The sequence below is a fragment of the Helianthus annuus genome, chromosome 17 (genome assembly GCF_002127325.2).
Source record: "Helianthus annuus cultivar XRQ/B chromosome 17, HanXRQr2.0-SUNRISE, whole genome shotgun sequence".
Classification (NCBI taxonomy): Eukaryota; Viridiplantae; Streptophyta; class Magnoliopsida; order Asterales; family Asteraceae; genus Helianthus; species Helianthus annuus.
In genome coordinates, this window is record NC_035449.2 from 135,075,352 (window position 1) to 135,096,595 (window position 21,244).

Here is a 21,244-nt window from a genome sequence, read left to right on the forward strand (position 1 = left end):
CCATAACAATCTAAAAGGTAGTTCTCAATTACGTAACCTTGAAGAAAAAAGGTGGCTTTCAAAAAGGTTCAAAAAGAAACAAAAGAGATTAGGTAACAAAAACTTCTTGTTTCTTGGCCGAAGTCTCTGACGAAACAAGAACAAGATTTCTCAAGGGATTTTATTTTGGGCAAAAGAAAAGAGGCAATAGTTCAAGAAGTTTTAATTGGCTAGTACAAACAAACCTTCTTATTTCTTCGTTTACGCAAAAAGGTAAGTAAAGTTTTGAACTTTATTTTCATTAGATTTAGGTTTCGTTTGAAATCGTTTCAAACGAACAAATCAAATTTCGTGGTCAACGGTCATCTAGCGAGATCGTTCGTTGAACCAAGGTGTCTTTCTTGGATGTCACGATTCTTTATTTTATTTTAACCTATTTTGATTGTAACGAGATCACTGGTGGAATCGGTTTAGAACCGAACCTCGTGTACATGTTTTTCCGCTGCGTTCAGTTTGTTTGACAAATTGATAAAAATTATTTACAAAAGGTTACACGAAAATTCCAACAGTGGTATCAGAGCCACCTTACAAATCAAAGTAGGCTAATTTTATTATAGTGTTTATAGATCTATAAAATAGTTATAGAATTGCATGCTTAAAATCGAGTAGATTTGGCATAGGAACCTGTCATGTATAATAGTTATAGGCAAATTTTATTAAGGCCAAAAAATAACGCTTGTCAAAGTCCTCTTTGAAATAATTTTTGGCCTTAACCTATTTCGTTTAGCTTAATGATCGTACTATGCAAATCCGGGTATAGAAAATTTTTTTAACAAGCGTACTAAATTAGTTTTTGGAGCTACGCGCGTTAAATTAAAGAAAATATGGAATATTAAAATAATGATTTTAATATCATCAAACTTAAATTAAGAAGTGTAAATCGTAAAAAAAAAAACTTTATTTTGAAAATAAAATTAAAAGGTTGTTCTAACTTCTCGTTTAAAGTATTTAAAGCAAATTAAATTTTTTTTATTAAAGTTTTTTTTTGGATTTGATCCAAGATTAAGTGGGAGCACAAAAGGGTTTGTGCTACACTTAATGGGCTCGGTTCATGTTCTTGGGCTCGAACGAACCGAACATATTCTGAACCCGGAATTGCATATTTATTTATTTTATTATGCGTTTTGCCATGAGATGTTTGTTACGTACATAAAATTAATAATTAATACACGATCATTAAAACGGCAATTTTAATAAAAGGTTTATTAAGTATTGGATAGGTAATTAAAATAAACAGTTTATTTTAAAATACAAAAATCAAAATTGGTTTTACAAAAATTAAAAGTTAATTTGAAAACCGTAATTAATAAAAGTTATTAATTAAAATAAATTTGCGACACGACCAACTAGATTAAATAGGGTATTTAAAATTAATCGGTCGAGTGATTGAAAGGTGTTTCAAATCGTCACAAATTAAAACGCAAAATTGATTTTTACAAAGGAATTGTATAGCCTATGTTCATGCCATAGGCCGTACAAGTATTTTAAAACGACCCGAACTGGTAATTTTAAAATATAACCCAAATTAAAATCGATATTCTATGCTACCCAAAATTAAGAACACCCGAACTGATCTATCCGAACCCCTGGTGCTAGTGTTTACCCTGCATCCAGGCCTACGGTTTTGGTTAGGGGTAGTTCCGCGATTTCCATGCTTACATGGGCCGGGCTACGGTTCTTATTTGAGGACAAATATCACTTTTGCGACACGAGAGCGAATGTTAGTATTTACCCTGCATTCGTCTTCTACGGTTGTGAAAGTGGGCGTAGTTGGGGTTAATGTACCAATGCTTGACAACACTCGTCATGCGACCCCAAACCGAGAATTGTGTAGTTGACACAATTGGTGATCGTCACCTACCCTTCAATCTATGCCAGTGAAGAGTGCTAAGTCCATTCACTGAGTTATGGGGAGATGGGATCTCATCCTAATTCCTAAAATTTTGTATATCTTGGGTCAAAATTGAATTAGGTTAATGCATGAAAATTACTAATAAAATTTTCTTCTAAATTCTACATATGTCTACAAACAATTCTGATAACACCAAATTCTCGCTTAAGTCCATCCTTGAAAATGCTAAACTTGATAATTCTAACTTCATGGATTGGTACCGCAACCTGAAAATTGTTCTCAGGGCGGAGAAAAAGGCTTATGTCCTTGAAGGACCAATTCCCGAAGCACCTGCTGCTAATACGGGTGCAGCCCGTAGGACATGGGAAAAACATGTTGATGATTCCCAAGATGTGACATGTCTTATGCTTGCTATGATGATTCCAGAACTTCAGAAGAATCTGGAAAACTTGGGCGCATATGAGATGAGTGAGCAACTGAAAAACATGTTTCAGCAGCAAGCTCGTCATGAGCGTTTTGAGGTGATGAGATCTCTCATTACATGTCGCATGCAGGAAGGTACTTCGGTCAGTGCTCATGTACTGAAAATGAAGTCTTTCGTTGATCAACTGGAGCGTCTGAACGCACCCCTTAATAATGAGTTAGCTACGGATGTGATCCTTAACTCACTACCCAATTCATATCATCAATTTGTTTTGAACTATAACATGAATGGGTGGGAAAGAACGATCCCAGAGTTGCATCAGATGCTAAAAACTGCTGAGACAAACATCCCAACTAAGGGCAATCCAGTGCTGGCGATCAGGGAAGGAAGAATTACCAAGAAGAAGCAATCCAAGGGAAAAGGCAAGCGAGTAAGCAAGACAAGGGCAAAGGCAAAAAGGTTGCCACTCCGAAGGCAAAGCCTCATAAAGATGCCAAGTGTTTTCACTGTGATGAGATCGGGCATTGGAAGAGGAATTGTCCCAAGTACCTGGCTGAGTTGAAGCTTAAGAAGCTGCAGATTGGAGAATCCTCAGGTATACATGTTATTGATCTATTTTCCTTTTCGAGCAAATCTTGGGTGTTTGACACTGGATGTGGTTTTCACATTTGTAATGATTTGCAGGGACTAAAAAGGATTAGGAAGCTGAAGCAGGGTGACTTAGAGCTGCACGTTGGGAACAGGCAGAATGTTGCTGTGAAGGCAGTTGGAGAATTTATTCTTGAATTACCTTCTGGATTGTTTATTACTTTAGACAATGTTTTTTATGTTCCTAGTTTGACTAAGAATATTATTTCTGTTTCTGCTTTAAGAGAACAAGGTTTTAATTATGCTTTTGATATTGTTAATGGTAACATTTCTGCATTTTTAAAGGGTGTGTTCTATTTTGAGGCTAAGCCTCACAATGGTGTCTATGAAATAGATACTTCTAACAATAAATCAAATAATATGGTATGCTCTCTTTCCTCTAAACGTGTTAAAACTAGCTTTAATCAAACATATCGTTGGCATTGTCGTCTTGGCCATATTAACATCAATCGCATGAGGAAGCTCCAGACCACAGGGATTCTAGAAACCACGGGTCAAGAGACTTATGATTTATGCGAATGTTGTCTAAGTGGCAAGATGACTAAGGCCCCTTTTACCGGAACTAGTGAAAGGGCTAAAGACCTGTTAGGACTCATACATACTGATGTATGTGGTCCATTCAGAACTATGTCAAGGAATGGGGAAAGATACTTCGTTACATTTACTGATGATTATAGTAGATATGGATATGTTTATCTTATGAAGTTTAAACATGAAACCTTTGAAAAGTTCAAAGAATTCCAAAATGAAGTACAGAATCAACTAGGGAAAACGATTAAGGCACTTCGATCCGATCGAGGTGGTGAATACATTAATCAAGAGTTTGATGAACATCTCAAGAAGTGTGGGATTATATCCCAACTAACTCCACCCGGAACACCACAACTCAATGGTGTGTCTGAGAGGAGAAATCGAACCTTATTAGATATGGTTCGATCAATGATGTGTCGTACAAACTTACCACACTCCTTTTGGAGTTATGCTCTTGAAACTGCTACACGTCTTGTAAATATTGCTCCTACTAAAAAGGTAGAAAAGACACCATATGAGATGTGGCATGGTAAACCACCTAAAGTCTCTTACCTTCGCATATGGGGATGTAACGCTTATGTTACCAATGAGTCTTTGGACAAACTTGATCCTCGCGGTGAAAAAGTTGTTTTCATTGGATATGCATATCCGGTTGGTTATCATTTCTATAATCCTGCTGAAAATAGAGTTTTCACTAAGCGTCGAGGAACATTCCTAGAGGATGAGCTTATGGCGCGAGGAATTGGAGATAATCTTGTGGATCTTGAGGAAATTCGAGGACCACAAATTGATCAACCAATAGTCGAATCTGTCTCTCAACAAAATGTTGTTGGACCTGAACCTGATAGGATTCAGGAATCCGATGTAACACTAGGCGTCCGCAGAAGTACGAGGGATCGTCATGGACCTGATAGGTATTCACCTGATAGGTACGTCTTGATAATTGATCAAGAAGAGCCCTCAACCTACAAAGCTGCGATTTCAGGCAGTGAATATGAAAAATGGCTCGAAGCCATGGGCGTCGAGATGCAATCCATGTATGACAACCAAGTTTGGGATTTGGTTGAACTTCCTCCCGAATGTCGGACTGTAGGAAGTAAATGGGTTTTCAAGTTGAAAACAGACATGGATGGAAATGTGCAAACCTATAAGGCTCGGTTGGTTGCTAAAGGATTTACTCAGACTCAAGGAGTTGATTATGAGGAAACCTTCTCGCCAGTAGCCATGCTTAAGTCTATTAGGATTCTACTTGCCATAGCCGCGTATTATGACTATGAGATATGGCAAATGGATGTCAAGACCGCGTTCCTAAATGGACACCTTACAGAAGATGTCTATATGGAGCAGCCTGAAGGTTTTGTAGATCCTAAGAATCCTCATAAAGTTTGCAAGTTGAATAAATCCATTTATGGATTGAAACAAGCATCTCGAAGCTGGAATCTTCGTTTTGATCGGAAAATCAAACAATTTGGTTTTATCAAAAATGAAGATGAGCCGTGTGTTTACAAGAAGGCAAGTGGGAGTTCTATTACTTTTCTAATCCTGTATGTAGATGACATACTTCTCATTGGAAACAATATCCCGATGCTGCAGGACGTTAAATCCTGGCTTGGTAAATGTTTCTCAATGAAGGATCTTGGAGAAGCTGCTTATATTCTAGGAATAAAGATTTATAGAGATAGATCTAAGCGGCTACTTGGACTTAGTCAAAGTACATATATTGATAAGGTCATTCGACGTTTTTCGATGCAAGATTCCAAAAAGGGTCTCTTGCCAATGGCAAGTGGAACCATACTGAATAGTCATCAGTGTCCCAAATTGGACAAAGATAAAGAGGATATGAAAAAGGTTCCATATGCCTCTGCTATCGGTTCCATCATGTATGCCATGTTATGTACTAAACCGGACGTATCGTTTGCTCTGAGCTTGACTAGCAGATATCAACAGAATCCTGGTAAAAGTCACTGGATTGCTGTGAAAAATATCCTAAAGTACTTAAAAAGAACTAAGGATATGTTTCTGATATTTGGCGGTTTGGAAGAAGAGCTGAAAGTAAAATGTTACACTGACGCAAGCTTCCAAACGGATCGTGACGATTCACGATCTCAGACAGGCTATGTTTTTACTTTAAATGGTGGTGCTATAACTTGGAAGAATTCTAAGCAAAGCGTGGTGGCCCAGTCGACCACTGAATCAGAATATATAGCGGCTTCAGAAGCTGCTAAGGAGGCTATTTGGATGAAAAAGTTCATTGCTGATCTCGAAGTTATACCAAGCATATAGAAGCCTATCGAGATATTTTGCGACAATATAGGTGCAATTGCTCAGGCAAAGGAACCAAGGTCGCATCACAGCACGAAGCATATTCTCAGAAAATTCCACTACATACGGGAAGTTTTGGAAAGAGGAGACATCGTAGTAGAGAAAATTGATACTGATCAGAATCTAGCGGACCCGTTTACTAAGCCTATACCTCAAGTGAAACACGAGAAGCATGCAGATAGTATAGGTCTTAGATATGCTAGACAGTGGGTCTGATTTTGTAATTTAGTAATTGGGTGCATTTTGAACTGTAAACAATATTTTATATTTATTTGAATTTAATGGTTGAATGTCTTTTAAACTATTATATTTGTGTTCAAATATTAGTACGTTAGGTATCTATGAATATTGTATTCTAAAATGTCCGTAGTCTATCAGATTCGTGAGAACCAATCTGGTAAAAGACTATTGTGAATTAGATGGTTGATCCATGTAATGGATACTCAAAGTGTTGAGAACCATATTCACTGATATGATTAGTTGAATCATATTGGGCGTAACTCGTTTCAAAATGATCTTCATGGATCTTAGTCATAAGACGTTTTGAATAGGTACGATCATTGTATACTTAGACCTGCGGTACATACTAGAACTAACTTAAATGAATGGTTGCTCTTTGATTCTATCTAACGCTGCACGTAACTGGCAGTAATAAGGATAGTTTTGGGAATGATATGAAGTTTAGTGGGAGTTGTTTGTAGCCAAAGGGATCTGTGCTTCTATACTTAGAAGAAAAACACTCTGGCGCCTTTCGTTGGTTTGAACTGGTGTTAAACGCGTGGCCACGCCCGAACTAGTAGTAGTTGGATAAACCACTTCAAATCAGGAATGAAATTAGAAATGGTTGAATAATATATGAGAATGAATTGGATCCATGTCTCATGGTCAACAAGTGTTCAATACAGAGGGATAAATGAGTCGATAACCAGGGCTATAGTATTTGCATAACCAAAGGTTTGATTAGTGCAAAGAATTAGTTGACATGAATTTGTCATACCTTGCCGGGGGCAATATGATGCAGCTAGGCACCCACTATTGCCTACATTGAAACTTAATCGGCCAATCGACCAAGTGGGAGATTGTTGGATATAATGTTCAATTGTCAATTATAATTCAATGTTGCCGTCAAGGTACGACCCAAAGAGTTACACTTTGGGCAACGAACATTTAACTGTGTTTTAATCGTTAATCATCGGATCACGAAATAATAAGCGTAAACAAATAAACGTGTAATTATTTAGAATAATTACGGAGAGCCGGATTTAATATTATAATTAATTTGTTAATTATAATATATTATATATATATTGTTAATTATTTAGATGATTAAAAGGAGAGATAATTGTTTTAATTATGAGATAATTATGGAGGAGTTGTGATTAGATTACAATTCCTAATCTTGCATATCTTTAAATAATTAACTCCCATAACAATCTAAAAGGTAGTTCTCAATTTAAGATATATACGTAACCTTGAAGAAAAAAGGTGGCTTTCAAAAGGGTTCAAAAAGAAACAAAAGAGATTAGGTAACAAAAACTTCTTGTTTCTTGGCCGAAGTCTCTGACGAAACAAGAACAAGATTTCTCAAGGGATTTTATTTTGGGCAAAAGAAAAGAGGCAATAGTTCAAGAAGTTTTAATTGGCTAGTACAAACAAACCTTCTTATTTCTTCGTTTACGCAAAAAGGTAAGTAAAGTTTTGAACTTTATTTTATTTAGATTTAGGTTTCGTTTGAAATCGTTTCAAACGAACAAATCAAATTTCGTGGTCAACGGTCATCTAGCAAGATCGTTCGTTGAACCAAGGTGTCTTTCTTGGATGTCACGATTCTTTATTTTATTTTAACCTATTTTGATTGTAACGAGATCACTGGTGGAATCGGTTTAGAACCGAACCTCGTGTACATGTTTTTCCGCTGCGTTCAGTTTGTTTGACAAATTGATAAAAATTATTTACAAAAGGTTACACGAAAATTCCAACAAAGGCTTCGGTGTCTAGCCATTTGATGGTTGGAAAAAGTGTTTTGACTAGTTCCGCCGTAAACGAATCAACCGTTCAACGAATAGCTTGTGAATTATTTGATGGTAAATTTGTTTGTGTTTGTTGGTTTAATACATTATCGAACACAAACAAAAAATTTTGTTCGTTTAGTGGAACGAATGAACATGATCAAAGGCTACGTTCGTTTATTTATATATATTTGTGAACGTTCGGTAAAATGTTCGTTTATGTTTGATAGTTTATTACGTTTTTATTCTTTATTTTAATACTTTAAATTCCCACTAATAAATTATTTAATAAATTTAGTGTATTATATATTAGTTTTACTTCAGTTATTTTGATTAACTATTATTTTGAATGGATTAAATGAAGACTACAAGTTTAATATGATGATTTAACTTTTCTTTTTAGACATTACTTTATGGTAATTATGTGATCAAGATTATGCTAAATATGTTTGGATAACTGGGTTAGAATATGTTGGATGGATCTATGTAATGTTCTTGATGAAAGATGCCGGTTTTTTTTCGAAGTTTGATATATCTTTGTTTGTGTTCGTTTCTCTTTATGAACACTTGTTTGTATTCGTTTGTGTTCATGAACGTATGTCTGTGATCATGAATGTTCGTTTGTGTTAGTTTGCGTTTTGCCCGGTACCTAAAATTAGCGAAGAAACACAAACGAACACGAACAATGTCATTTCCTTAATAAACATAAACGAACAGGAACTGAAAATCTCATTCGGTAAGTGTTCATGAACCTTCATGAACACATAATGTTATTAGCAAACGAACATGAACAAAGTCCTATTCGTGTTCTTTCGATTCGTTTGTAGCCCAACTTTGGACGATCAGTTAACATAACATGACCAGATACGAAGTGAAACAGATTCAGGTTATCGATATTGATACATAAGTGACATCATTAAAAACATGTCTAAACAGGTTTAACCTGTTTATAACATGTTTAACTTATCATGTTAAATAGTTGATATGCGCAAAATACAACATAAATATTATATCAAATAAGCTATAAAATCAACCCTTTTATGTACTAATGTTGGAAAAAGTGTGTTTCTTTGTATACTTATAATTTTCAAGATAAATACAAAAAAAGAGAAGTTGACACATCATACCTACCCTCCGAGCTTCACCCCAATACCAAAACAACAAATCAGAAAACAAACACGGGGCCGTGCCACTAAGGCATGGGGTCGTGCCGCATCCAGAGTCCATGAAGAAAAAGAAAAACAGAAGCAGACAAGAGACACGGGGCCGTGGTCAACTCCCAGATATGCAAAATCTCCTATAGTACAGCAAGTACAAGACCACGGGGACGTGCCCTCTGACACACGGGCCGTGTGAGCATATGGACTGACACAACTCATTAAATGAAGACAGAGGAGAAGAAGACACGGGGCCGTGCCCCTTGGGCACAGGGCCGTGTGAAAGGCATGCTTCCAGCTATAAATAGGGGTGCTTGGTTCATTTGCAAACCATCATTGGCAACCCTCTCTCTCACTTCACCACCACTCCAACACCATCATCCACCATATCCGCTCGAGTTTAGAGTGTGTAGTAGTCTCGTGATCCAAGACTGATTGTAAGAGTTCTTGTCAAACAATGGTCATGCTTGGCTAATATCTTACATCACTTGGTCAAGACAAATCTTTTATGTATTACTTCTGATATCCAAGCTTTGGTTAACTTTTTAATGGGTATGTATAAATGACTTTAATAACTAGTTTTTTTATATTGGAAGTGAACTTTATTTTATCATCTCTTCATGTTTTGTTGATTCACTCATTTGTCTCTTTACGGTCTATGTAAAGCACATTAACTGTCTGGAAGGGGGTTAGAAGGGTGGTTTGGGTAAAATTCTTGCCTCGTTCAGTGTATAGATCCTGCGAGGACTTGATTCAAGCTTATTAGGATTTCTCTTAAGGCAGATAACATCAAATCGAGAGAAATAAGAACAACTTGAATCCCTTATAAATAAACTACTATTAAAACTTCAAACATGTTTGCGGGACTTTATCCCTGCTAAGTCAGACCAATATGGTCGAGGGTAGCGTTGCCTCCAAAAGAGGGACATGCCACATTTTGCATTAATTACTTACTTAATTATCTTTCAATATTCCGGCCTTGCGGGACTGTATCCCTGCTGACTCAGACCAATATGGCCGAGGGTAGCGTTGCCTCCAAAAGAGGGACATGCCACTATAATTAAAATAATATCTTAAAATATCCAAAGTACGGAAATCATCAAAGGATACGTAAAAGAAGATTCGGAACCAAGTGATTCCATTTTGTCTATTATTTCTTTTCTTTTTAATCTTTATTTACTAAGCATCTTTTCTCAAACATTTGGTTAGATTAGACATTGACGACATTCCGGTATTAAAAGCTCTTATGTCTTGGACGACCTCGGTATCTTGCCATCACTATACTACGCTAACGATGGGTGCACTTGCCCTAACGTGTTGTAGAGAGTGATAGTGTTATGTCGTGTTTTATAAATTTTGTTGGTCCTAGTTGGACTTAAAAAAACTTTCTTTTCTCGTAATATGGCAAGTGATTTCAACAGATGTGAAAATAGTGTGCGGAAATAGAAAACAAACTTTCAAGAAACAAGAACTACAGAATTTTCAAGTTTATATCACTTTGAAACAAAATGGTTTACAAGGTGATTGTGAGATTATTAGCTATTACAAACGAATACTTGTGTAATTCTGAGGTGAAAGGGCAATGGAGTTTTTGTAGTATGTATTGAATACTAGACTTCACTCATCGTCCTTTGCTGAAGAGCTTTCTATTTATAGAAATGTAACACCTCGTAAAATCCCGTCCAATATTATAAAGACACGTGTCATGGAAAGTAAACGTGTTATAAACCCGGATCAAGTTGAAGATGTATGGTAGGATAAGAAAGTGTCAACATGTTAATTAATACCTCTGAGTGACCTTTTTATAAATCCCAAACCTTAATATGTTTTATAAACATCTGATATATTCAAATCCGGTTATTTTTTATAAGTATATAATTCAATTTGGAAAAAAGAATGGACCCTATGAGTTTTACGACAAATCCTTGCACTTTAGCTTTTCAAAAGACTACAAAACAATGCCATTGCATGGCCACACTCCCAAGGTGTCTCAAGTCTACACATATGGTCCCCTCTTGCTGATAATGACTGTAGATTCGAAGATATAAAGATTTCATGGTCAAAACTTAAAAGTTCACAAGTTTTTGTCTTCTGACCATCGGTTACGGGCCGTATGAGGTTCAGCTTACGGTCCGCAAGGACTGCAACTGGGCAATACAATCCAAGGATGGTTACGGACCGCATCAGTCTGGACTTACGGTCCGTAAGAGGTGAATACGGACCGCAAGGGTTTTTGCTTACGGTCCGTAAGGCTGTCGCTGGCAGTTAAATTTGACAGTTGCCTGTTACAGCCGGTTGCACCGACTTTCTTGCATGGTATTCGAAATACAGGAGTTTGGCCAATGGTTTTACATGCATAGGGACACATGGGATCATCTGGGAACATTTGTAGGCTTTGTTGTAATGATCTTATAGAATTTTAAGTCCTATATAAGGAGCCTAAGTTGCAAACATGGGACTTGCTCATTTCAAATTCGTTCAAAGAGTTTTCTCTGGAGCTCTCTTATCTTCAACAAGTTTCCTTAGGTTCCAAAATCGTGCTTAGGACCCTTGTAAGTGTCCTTAACCTCCTAATTTCAGTTTTAATTAGTTTAATGACCAAAAATCAAACTTATCGTAATTAAGGTTTGACTTAGTGATTAATCACTAATGGTCCAGTCATTAGTCAAATTAAAAGTAGTTATAAGTTGGTAATTATGTAGGTAAGAAACCCCTAAGAGGGCACCTACTGATTATCACCCTAACTTGGTTAAATGTCGGGTCAAACCTAATAATAAAAAGTCAACAGAAAGCTCTTTTGCAAATAAATTCATAATTAGCAATGTAGAAGCTATGAAACCTGTTTTAACACTTGTATAACTTGGTAATTAGTATAAGAACATGTCTCCCCGACAATTTCAAGTTTAGGATCGGTTCGCAACCGAAAGTCGCAAAAGTTGACTTTTGCATTGACTTTCAGTTCTGACCCGATTTAGATTATTTTAGGAATGCCTTAGAGCTCTATTAGGACCAGGTTATAGGTCAGTATAACTCTCTGAGGTTATACAACTTGGTTCCTTAGTTATCCGATTCATTTGCATGTTTCCGTTATATGCCTAAATGTTGACTATTATGCCCTTTTGACCTTAAAACAAGATTTTTGAAATTGTGAAAGGACAATAACCTTTGTTACTGATTTATAAACTTGTCCTAAAAATTTGACATCAGTTTGAGGTCTAGATTAGGAGTTATGCTCAATAGCGTAAATGGAAAGCTTTTTATTAATTAAACGACATAATTAGCATAAAGCCTATCTAAACCCAAATTTTGACACCAAACATTTTACCCACTGTTATAATATAATATTTTGGGATTTTTGAAGATTTTTATTTATTTTTAGGCTGAGCACAACATAGGGTTCTTGCTTTAATTCGGTAATGGTCGATTATACCCTTTTCTTGAATAAAATGAGTTTTACAAAACATTTTGATACCAAACCTTTTGCTAGTGATTTTATATGATAAATAAAATATTTTAAGCCTTATGGAATGATAAAAACATCAACTTTTCTTATATAACCCGGACATCGATTAAAAACGACTTTTTATGCGTTTTAAACGCATAGTATGTATTAAAACTATTTTTATCATATAAGACTTGATACCTACTGATGTTTTTAGTAAATTTTTATACTTTAACAGTAAGCAAATGTTTTAAACTCAGATTTCCAGATTTGACCTTTAAAGCTTATGTGAAATTACAAAATGCCCCTTCGGTGCATAGTTTGGTTATAAATAATATATTTCACATATATGCAATACCCTACTGATATAACTTATTAAATTAAGTATTTGTTGGATCGTCGTTAACCTTGAATGAGTCGATCAGAAGAGTCGTTTATCTAATTCAAAGGCGGAATCGATGAATCAGACGCTCAAACTAAATATAATGCTTCTTGTATTAATTCTGACAATGTTTACAACCTGGAAGCAAATCGGCAGCACTTCGTTACACAATCAGGTCCGTGCCAAATGAACAACACATGCACCTATTTATAGGGTATCAGGTTCGCTTATGTGACCTGTCCTAAAAGCGAACCTGTTATGATGTGTGTGGTTCGCTTTTATGGACAATGTCCATAAAAGCGGACCTCAATGCTAATTCACCACATTTCGTTTCTCGAACCTCGTGCACTGGACATTCTATCCTATCCTAATCTATTACATGATACAAGACGAAGTCAATAGACGTAGTGCACTAACAGACTCCCCCTCGGATATTGACGAAGTCTTCAGTGAACATTCTCTGTTATGCCACCTCTTCGGTCTTGATCATCTTTGCCAACTTGTTCAGATTGTAACAATATAAGTATCCTTCAATCTTTCTCTTTGATCATCCTCATCATCAGCTTTATCATCAACTTTTCTTTTGTCAGCTGGCTCCCCCTCTCGTCAAGCTTCCGTGCTTTTAGGGATCGACACCTTGCTTTTCAGCTACAAGCTCTTTCAGAAATGATATCTAGCTCTTTGCACATTTCGTTTTCTTTGAGCTCGTCTTCAGACTCCCCCTTAGTCTCTGCTCTCGGGATCGTAATCTGGATTTTTCCTGCAATCACTCATACAAATGATAAGTAACAACATTTTAAAACCATTAACCAGAAACCGTAATCTGGCACTATACAACTTTCTAAAACACTCCCCCTATCAACAATCTTTACAGATTTTAACAGTATAAAGAATCCAACTCCCCCACAAATTATCATTCAAGTTCAAGTTAATGACCTTGAAGATATCACAAATTTGTTTTTGAAGTTTTCTAGAAATTTCAAGTTTCAAATTAATGAACTTGTTTTATTTTCAGAAACACAATCAGCTTACTTAAATTTTGAAACTCAGCAATTCAGACATCGGTTTATCGAAAATAAAGCAGAAATCAAAATCTTTTTGTATTTTCTGAAAATATAAAGCTGTAAAGAAATATACAAATGTATTTACATACAATATTTTTGTTTTGAATATGCGACAGAGGATCATATCAGTTTTGACAAGTCACAAGTACCGTTGAGCTTAGATACACATTAAGAATTAAACAATTCACTTAGATTGTCGATATACTGATCCATCTTAAATTTTCATACAAATTTCAACTGATTCAGGATACGATTTAGATGTTTTAATAACTTAAACTCATTCATGTGTCCCACCTCTTGAATATACTCCCGTATCCAAATCCAAGATATTCAGTCTTACAGGTGAGTATACCACAGATGATATCTGTAAGAGGTTAGATGCGAAACCGTGAGAGCTCAGGTCAGAACTTCCGTTCAGCAGAGAGATGACGGCTCGACTTTTGGTGTGTCCCCTTTAGAGGATCTTTTAATTACAACAGCAGCGACTATCAATTTTATTGTTTCATCAGCTTGCTGAGGGCGATGCTGTGTTTCAAGCATTTTGCAGAAAGTATTATTCGGGGACTAGGTCAGTACTTCCATACAGCAGAAGTCCCGGAATAATACCCCAGATATCACTGAGTATAAAGACCTAGTATCTCAGAATATGGGACCTTTCAAACGAGATTTCAGGGGTTACCTATATATTCAAGTAGTGTTCCCCACGAAATAAGCAAGTGTTTGAATTTAGGTTTATATCCCGAAAAAGTTTACTAAATGTACAAAAACCTATCGGCATATCATCAGTGAGACTGTTTAATGCTATTTAATCATTACAATTCTTTACCATACCGTAACTGTCTATTGATGTACTATCATTTCCTCTTTTTACGCAAAACTCAAATTTTTGAATTTTATCATGTTTTTGGCTTTTTCAAATTTTCTAATGTTTTTGTATTTTCTGACAATTTTTCTCCCCCTAAAATGCAAAATCATTAAAGAAATTTGACAAACCGATACTGATAGCTTTGTCTCGCCATCCATTTTCTGCATCTCATGCTCTGTTGTGCAGAAAATATAACATCAAGTACCCCCATGATTTACAACCCATTGATTTTGACAGTTAGAAAACCGTTCTTCAACCTGTGACAGTAATCATGCTTGTTCAGCCGTGAGGGTTTCGGCGTAGTCCATCACTACTTATTCAAAGTAAACTAACATCAAACATCACAATCATCAACCAAACAAGCAAACAACAAACAAACAAACAGCAATCATCAAACACAATTCAAATTTATACAAAACAACAAACAAACTCCATGTCTGACCAAAACCAGGGATCTTCAACCTCTTCCTGTGCAACACTCTCACAATCTTCAACAGCATTTAGCACCTGCACATACAAACTTTATCAAATACTCAAACAATTTGACATAAAAATTTCAATCAATAAAAATGCCGATTCATGCTTCGCGATAAAGGAAGCTCCGACAATTCCAACCGCTTAATCAAACATGGTGTCCACCTAGGCCTCAGCAGCCTTAGGTGTAACCTTGATTCTAGCAACCTGAATTTTAAAGTTTTCAGCCTTGAGCGGTGGAAAATTTGCATCATAGGCAACCAAAACTGAATCCTCAGACGTTTTCATCTCAGAAGTTGAACTTATGGTTTCAGTTTTTGGTTTCCAAATTTGTTTCTGTTTCTCATCTTTTATCAAATCAACACGTTTCTTAACCGACCACACTTGACCTTCCAGAGTACCTCTTTTGTAAAAATTTGTTTCTTTCTGAACCTTTTGAGTTTGAACAACATTTTTAGGTTTCCAAATCTCTTGAGGTTTTGTCACACCAACCGATGTTCTCTGACTTTGTGTCATTCTCAATTTGGGTGTGTGAGAGTTCCAGGTCTGTCTAGAATCAAACCTGTTCGGGTTTGATTTCCAATTTTGATTTGAAGCAAACTTGTTTGTGTTAAACTTCTAAGTTTGTTTCGAATCAAATCTGGTTGACCTTGGTTCCTCATTCCCAGATTTCTGTTTTTCAACATCAACAGACTTTGGATTTTGACACTTTCGTGCAACATGTCCCATTTGATCACATTTAAAACAAACTTTCTTTGACACATCTTTTGGCTGTTGTTGTTTCTTTTTCATGGCCTCAAACTCTGCATGAGATTGTTTTCCAATTTTGAGTTTTTCTTCTTCGGTGAAGTTTTTTCCTTGAACAAAAGTCATTTTTGTCTGAAAATTGGACCTTTCAGTTCTGTTTCGATTATGTTTCTTCTTATGCCCCAAACAAGACTTCATGTTTTTCTTCTTAGAACCAGATTTGTTATAAGACCCTTTGAAACCTTTACCAGCAAACTTCAACATTTCAGACTTCTCAATTTCAACCATCTTGAAAACTTTGTCAATTTTCTCTGAAATCACATTCTGAATCGGGAAAACAACATCTAAGAATAGTTTGTCCGATCCAATCATGGTATAAACCAATCCTTTTGAATCATCATTCAAATTCTTCTCGGATTTTGTGTCTTTCAGATATCCATCATAAAGATTTCCTTCATCTTCATCCTGTGATTCAGACTTACCTTTTGTAGACTCATCTTTCAAAACACTATCAACCACCTTACTCACCACCTCTGAATCATCAGCATCATCAGATTTGGTGTAAGTCACATTGATACTTTCAGGTAATTGGTCAGCTATGTTCAAACCCTTTGCCACCTTTTCCTCATCATAAAAAGTATAATTGTCTCTCAATGGTGGTGGTACCTGATGATATTCTGAACCAATACCCTTTTTACAATCATTAGTATCTTTGTCATCTGGTGTGATATTGAAAATGCGTTCAAGAATGTACGAAGAGTTATGATAACTTTGAAGTTTTGTAACAATCTTTTCTTTTTCAGCCAAGACTTGTTTAAGATTAGCAATTTCATCAACACGCTTGTTTAATTCAATTTGCTTTTCTTTAAACTGTCTTTCATACATTTCTTTGGTTGTTAAAGTTTCAGACAATCTTTGATCAAAACTTTTGACTTGGCTCTTCAAAGTATCATAAGCTTCTTGTACTCTCTGACTTGACCATTTTAAAGAATCATACTGTTTTTGTAACTCTTGAAACTTAGATTCTTTCTCAATGCAATCAACACATTTTATTTCACATTTTTCTTTCAAAACCTTATTTTCTTTTTCAAAATCATGACATTTCCGTGTTAATTTCTCAACTTTTAATTTTAAACTTTGCTCTGTGTCAATCCTTTCTTTACATTTCAGTTTTAAAGCATTTTCAAGTTTGTTCATTTCATTATCTTTTGTTTTTATTATTTCTTCTTTTTCAGTACAGGCTTTGCACTTTTCAATGCAATTCCTGCACTTGTTTTCCTTTTCAACAACCAATTCAACATTTGATAATTCAGAAGATTTTATTACCTCAGTGATTGACACCTCAGCGTGCTCAGCTGCCTTTGTCTCCTGTATCTTCTCAACTTTTTCTTCCATCTCTTTCGGCTTCTGTTCTTCCTTAGCTTTTTGATTCTCTTCACCAGCAAGCTTTGCAACAGTCTTTACCTCTTCAATCATCTTCTTCAACTCTTCTTCTTTTCTCTTCTTCATCTCTACCACCTTCGGTAGACTTGCTTCAAAGACTTCTCTCAACTTGTTCATCAACTCTGGCAGATAGCTTTTATCAGAAAGCCTTTTCGTGTTGAAAGTACGCTCACTTGGAAACACATTGGTTACAGCATCAAAATCAACTTTTAACGGATCTACCACTGGATTACCCTGTGGGTCCAAGTAACACTCCAACTCTTCATTCCATCTCTTGGCTCTCTGTGCTTCTTGAAATGGTTCATACAGTTTGCCAATCTCCCATCTTGCACTGTCTCTTCTCCACCAGGTATCATGATCATCTTTTACAACAAATGCATAACCAACAGCATCGTGTTCTGGAAGAACTTCTTTGCTCCATTCATAACCTTCATCATCATAAATGACTGCAAGAGCCCTTGATTTTTCTTCCTGCTGTTTCAACCTTGGTGGTTCAGACTTATTTTGATGGTAAATAGCTTTCTTGTAATAATCTTCGTTGAACAGGTTTTCAGAATCATCAGCAACATACGAATTTCTGCACTCGCACTTGAAGTGACCCTTTTGTTTGCATTTAAAACATGTCACTTTGGATTTATCAAAACCCAGTTTGGTAGATGGCCCTCCAATTGACTTCCTCCCCATAATCTCCATGAACCGCTGTTATCCATCAGTTCCATCTCCTCGGGGTCTATCTGATCATACTCTTCTTTTGTCAAATTAGTATTTCCAATCTTCCCTGCGACGAGGCCTTCATACGATTCCAGTACAGATGCTAAGAAAACCATCTGTTGTTTTGCTGACTCTTCACTGAAGTTCTGCCCATTCTTCAAATCAACTGCGATATTACACTGGAATACATTCTTTGAAATAGATTGATCTGAAGTGTTTGAAGAAGAACCACTGTGAAAACCATTGTGAAGACTTTCATTTTTGACTGAGTTCGAACTTTCTGCAGAAAATGCTGTTTTTGGAGAACCAGCATTTCGTGCATTTCCTCTGTAATAAATCTCCACATTCTGCTGATATGCTGGACTGTTGACTTTAGATCTCTTTAGCTCCAATTCATGGCTTTCAAGCCTTTCAATCAGCAAGTCAACCTTGAGATCATCTGGCTTAATTGTATTCTTCAGCATAAGAGCAAAATGTTGCCAATCTTGATCATTGGGCAATGCATCAAACAATTTATCCACCATCAATTCTTCAGAATAGTCAATGTTATATCTAACCAATTCCATTTTCAGATGTCCAAATCTCTCTAACATCTTACAAACAGATTCATTTTTCATGCAATTGAACACTTCAAACTCTTTACGCAACAATTTCTTCTTGTTTTTGACAATCTCGTTACTCCCAACACACTTTCTCTCCAATGTTTCCCACAATTTCTTTGAGGTTTTTTCTTGTTCAAGCAATGAGATAATATCCTCTCTCACTGACTGTTTGATCAACGTTATCATTCTGTATTCAGCAACAACATTCTTTACATCTTTTTCTGAAAAATCTTTCTCCTCGATTAACTCTCCCCCTGCTTTCTCTGGTGCTTGATATTCAGTTACTAACTTTAACCAACTTTCAGGAGCGAAAGCTTTCACCCATCCTTCAAATCTGTTTTCCACCAATTATAATCTTCGACTTTCATCAACTTTGGTGGCTTCTGTTGGCTTCCGTACATGTTTTCGAACTTCAGATTATCCGAAATCTCTTTTGAATATTCTTTCAACTCAGATCTTCTATCTGACGATTCGGAAGTGAACGCGTTGTAGAATGTATTATAGAATTCTTCACCGTTGTACGACATTTTTGATCACATGAAAATCAATAACCTGGAAACAAACAAACACACTTAATCAGTTTAAACAATATCAAGTAATTTGAAATATACTAACACTCGATTGTCGTGAAATGATCTTGACACTTGGACGAAATCAGACTGAACGAACGAGCAAAACCAGATTTGTCAGATAAGAGGACCACGTTGACAAATGAGCGGACCAAATGAGTTTAATCAAATGAGCGAACCCTGACAATGTCCTTTCGAGCGGATCAGTTATTGTCTTAAAAGCGGACCAGATGTGTTTGTTCGAGCGGACCAGTTTATGTCTTAAAAGCGGACCAGAAAGTGTCACAAAAGCGGACCAGTTGATGTCTGTTCGAGCGGATCAGACTTGTTCGTAAAAGCGGACCAGAATTTGTTGCTAAAAGCGGACCTCAACTTATCACTAAAAGCGGATCTCAAATGTCACTAAAAGCGGACCTAGCTTGTTTTTGGAGCGGACCAGAGTCACAAAAGCGGACCAAACATGTTAATTCGAGCGGATCTCCGATTTACCGTAAAAGCGGACCTCAGTTTTTAACCAATTTTGACCATTTTTAATTCGAATTTTAACTCGAAACTTTCAAGGGTTTGTTATTGTCCACTAATACATGTCCTGTGAAAAATTCGTCCGATTTTAACCGTGGAAACTTGTCCGAATAGAAAAAGAAGGTGTAGAAGACAGAAAACGAATCAAATTTGAGCTGAACTCTTCTTCCTGAGCTCTGATACCACTTGTTGGATCGTCGTTGACCCTGAATGAGTCGATCAGAAGAGTCCTTTATCTAATTCAAAGGCGGAATCGATGAATCAGACGCTCAAACTAAATATAATGCTTCTTGTATTAATTCTGACAATGTTTACAACCTGGAAGCAAATCGGCAGCACTTCGTTACACAATCAGGTCCGTGCCAAATGAACAACACATGCACCTATTTATAGTGTATCAGGTTCGCTTATGTGACCTGTCCTAAAAGCGAACCTGTTATGATGTGTGTGGTTCGCTTTTATGGACAATGTCCATAGAAGCGGACCTCAATGCTAATTCACCACATTTCGTTTCTCGAACCTCGTGCACTGGACATTCTATCCTATCCTAATCTATTACATGATACAAGACGAAGTCAATAGACGTAGTGCACTAACAGTATTTTTACTGATTATATCAGACCTGAACCTCAGATTAATATATAAACTCTTTTATAACTTTTAAAATGACCAAAATACCCCTTCGGGGCTAAATCTGAGTTTAAATTCGTTTTGGGCATAATGGAAGGTATCTTACTGATATCACAACATATTTAAGGCATATTAACTTAGGAAACCTGTTCATGACTCATTTGTTTACCCGTTACGCATCTTTCACGTTCGATGCGGTTTATGTAACTAGTTTGCATAAATTGATCGAAACTGGTCAAACCTTATCATTTTTATCTCAAAATCCAGAACTTGTTTAGTTTGCCCATATTATACAAGTCTTCAAACTTGTCGGGTCTAAATCACATTCTATTCCGGTCTTCGCTTAATCTTGCGTTTTGAACCGTATATCTTCCTTTAAAACTATCCGGTCTAAGTTTAGGCTTAATTAAGACCCGTTAGGAATCTAATAGGTTATTAAAACCTTCGTTCCAGATTGGGATCCCAATAAAGCTACCCATACTTGCTTGATTGTATACGACTGGGATAAATTGTATAAATTTGCTCAGGTAAATACTTTTAACTTATTTTCCGTTATACGGGCTTGGGATACGGTATTATAATAATACCGCTTGTTCGGGTGTGTAGTTATTTAAATCGGGTTGTGATTAATATATTTGCATAACCCGTTTTAATCTGTTTTGTTTGGTATATGGCCTTTGGGGGGTTAATGACCATGTCCTGGATATCCTTGGCATCATTCATTGAAATGGCCACGACTTAAGCACGGGATGTAGGCATACACCTGACAGTTGCATATGTATAAACGGTAATCCACAATAAGGAGTTTTCT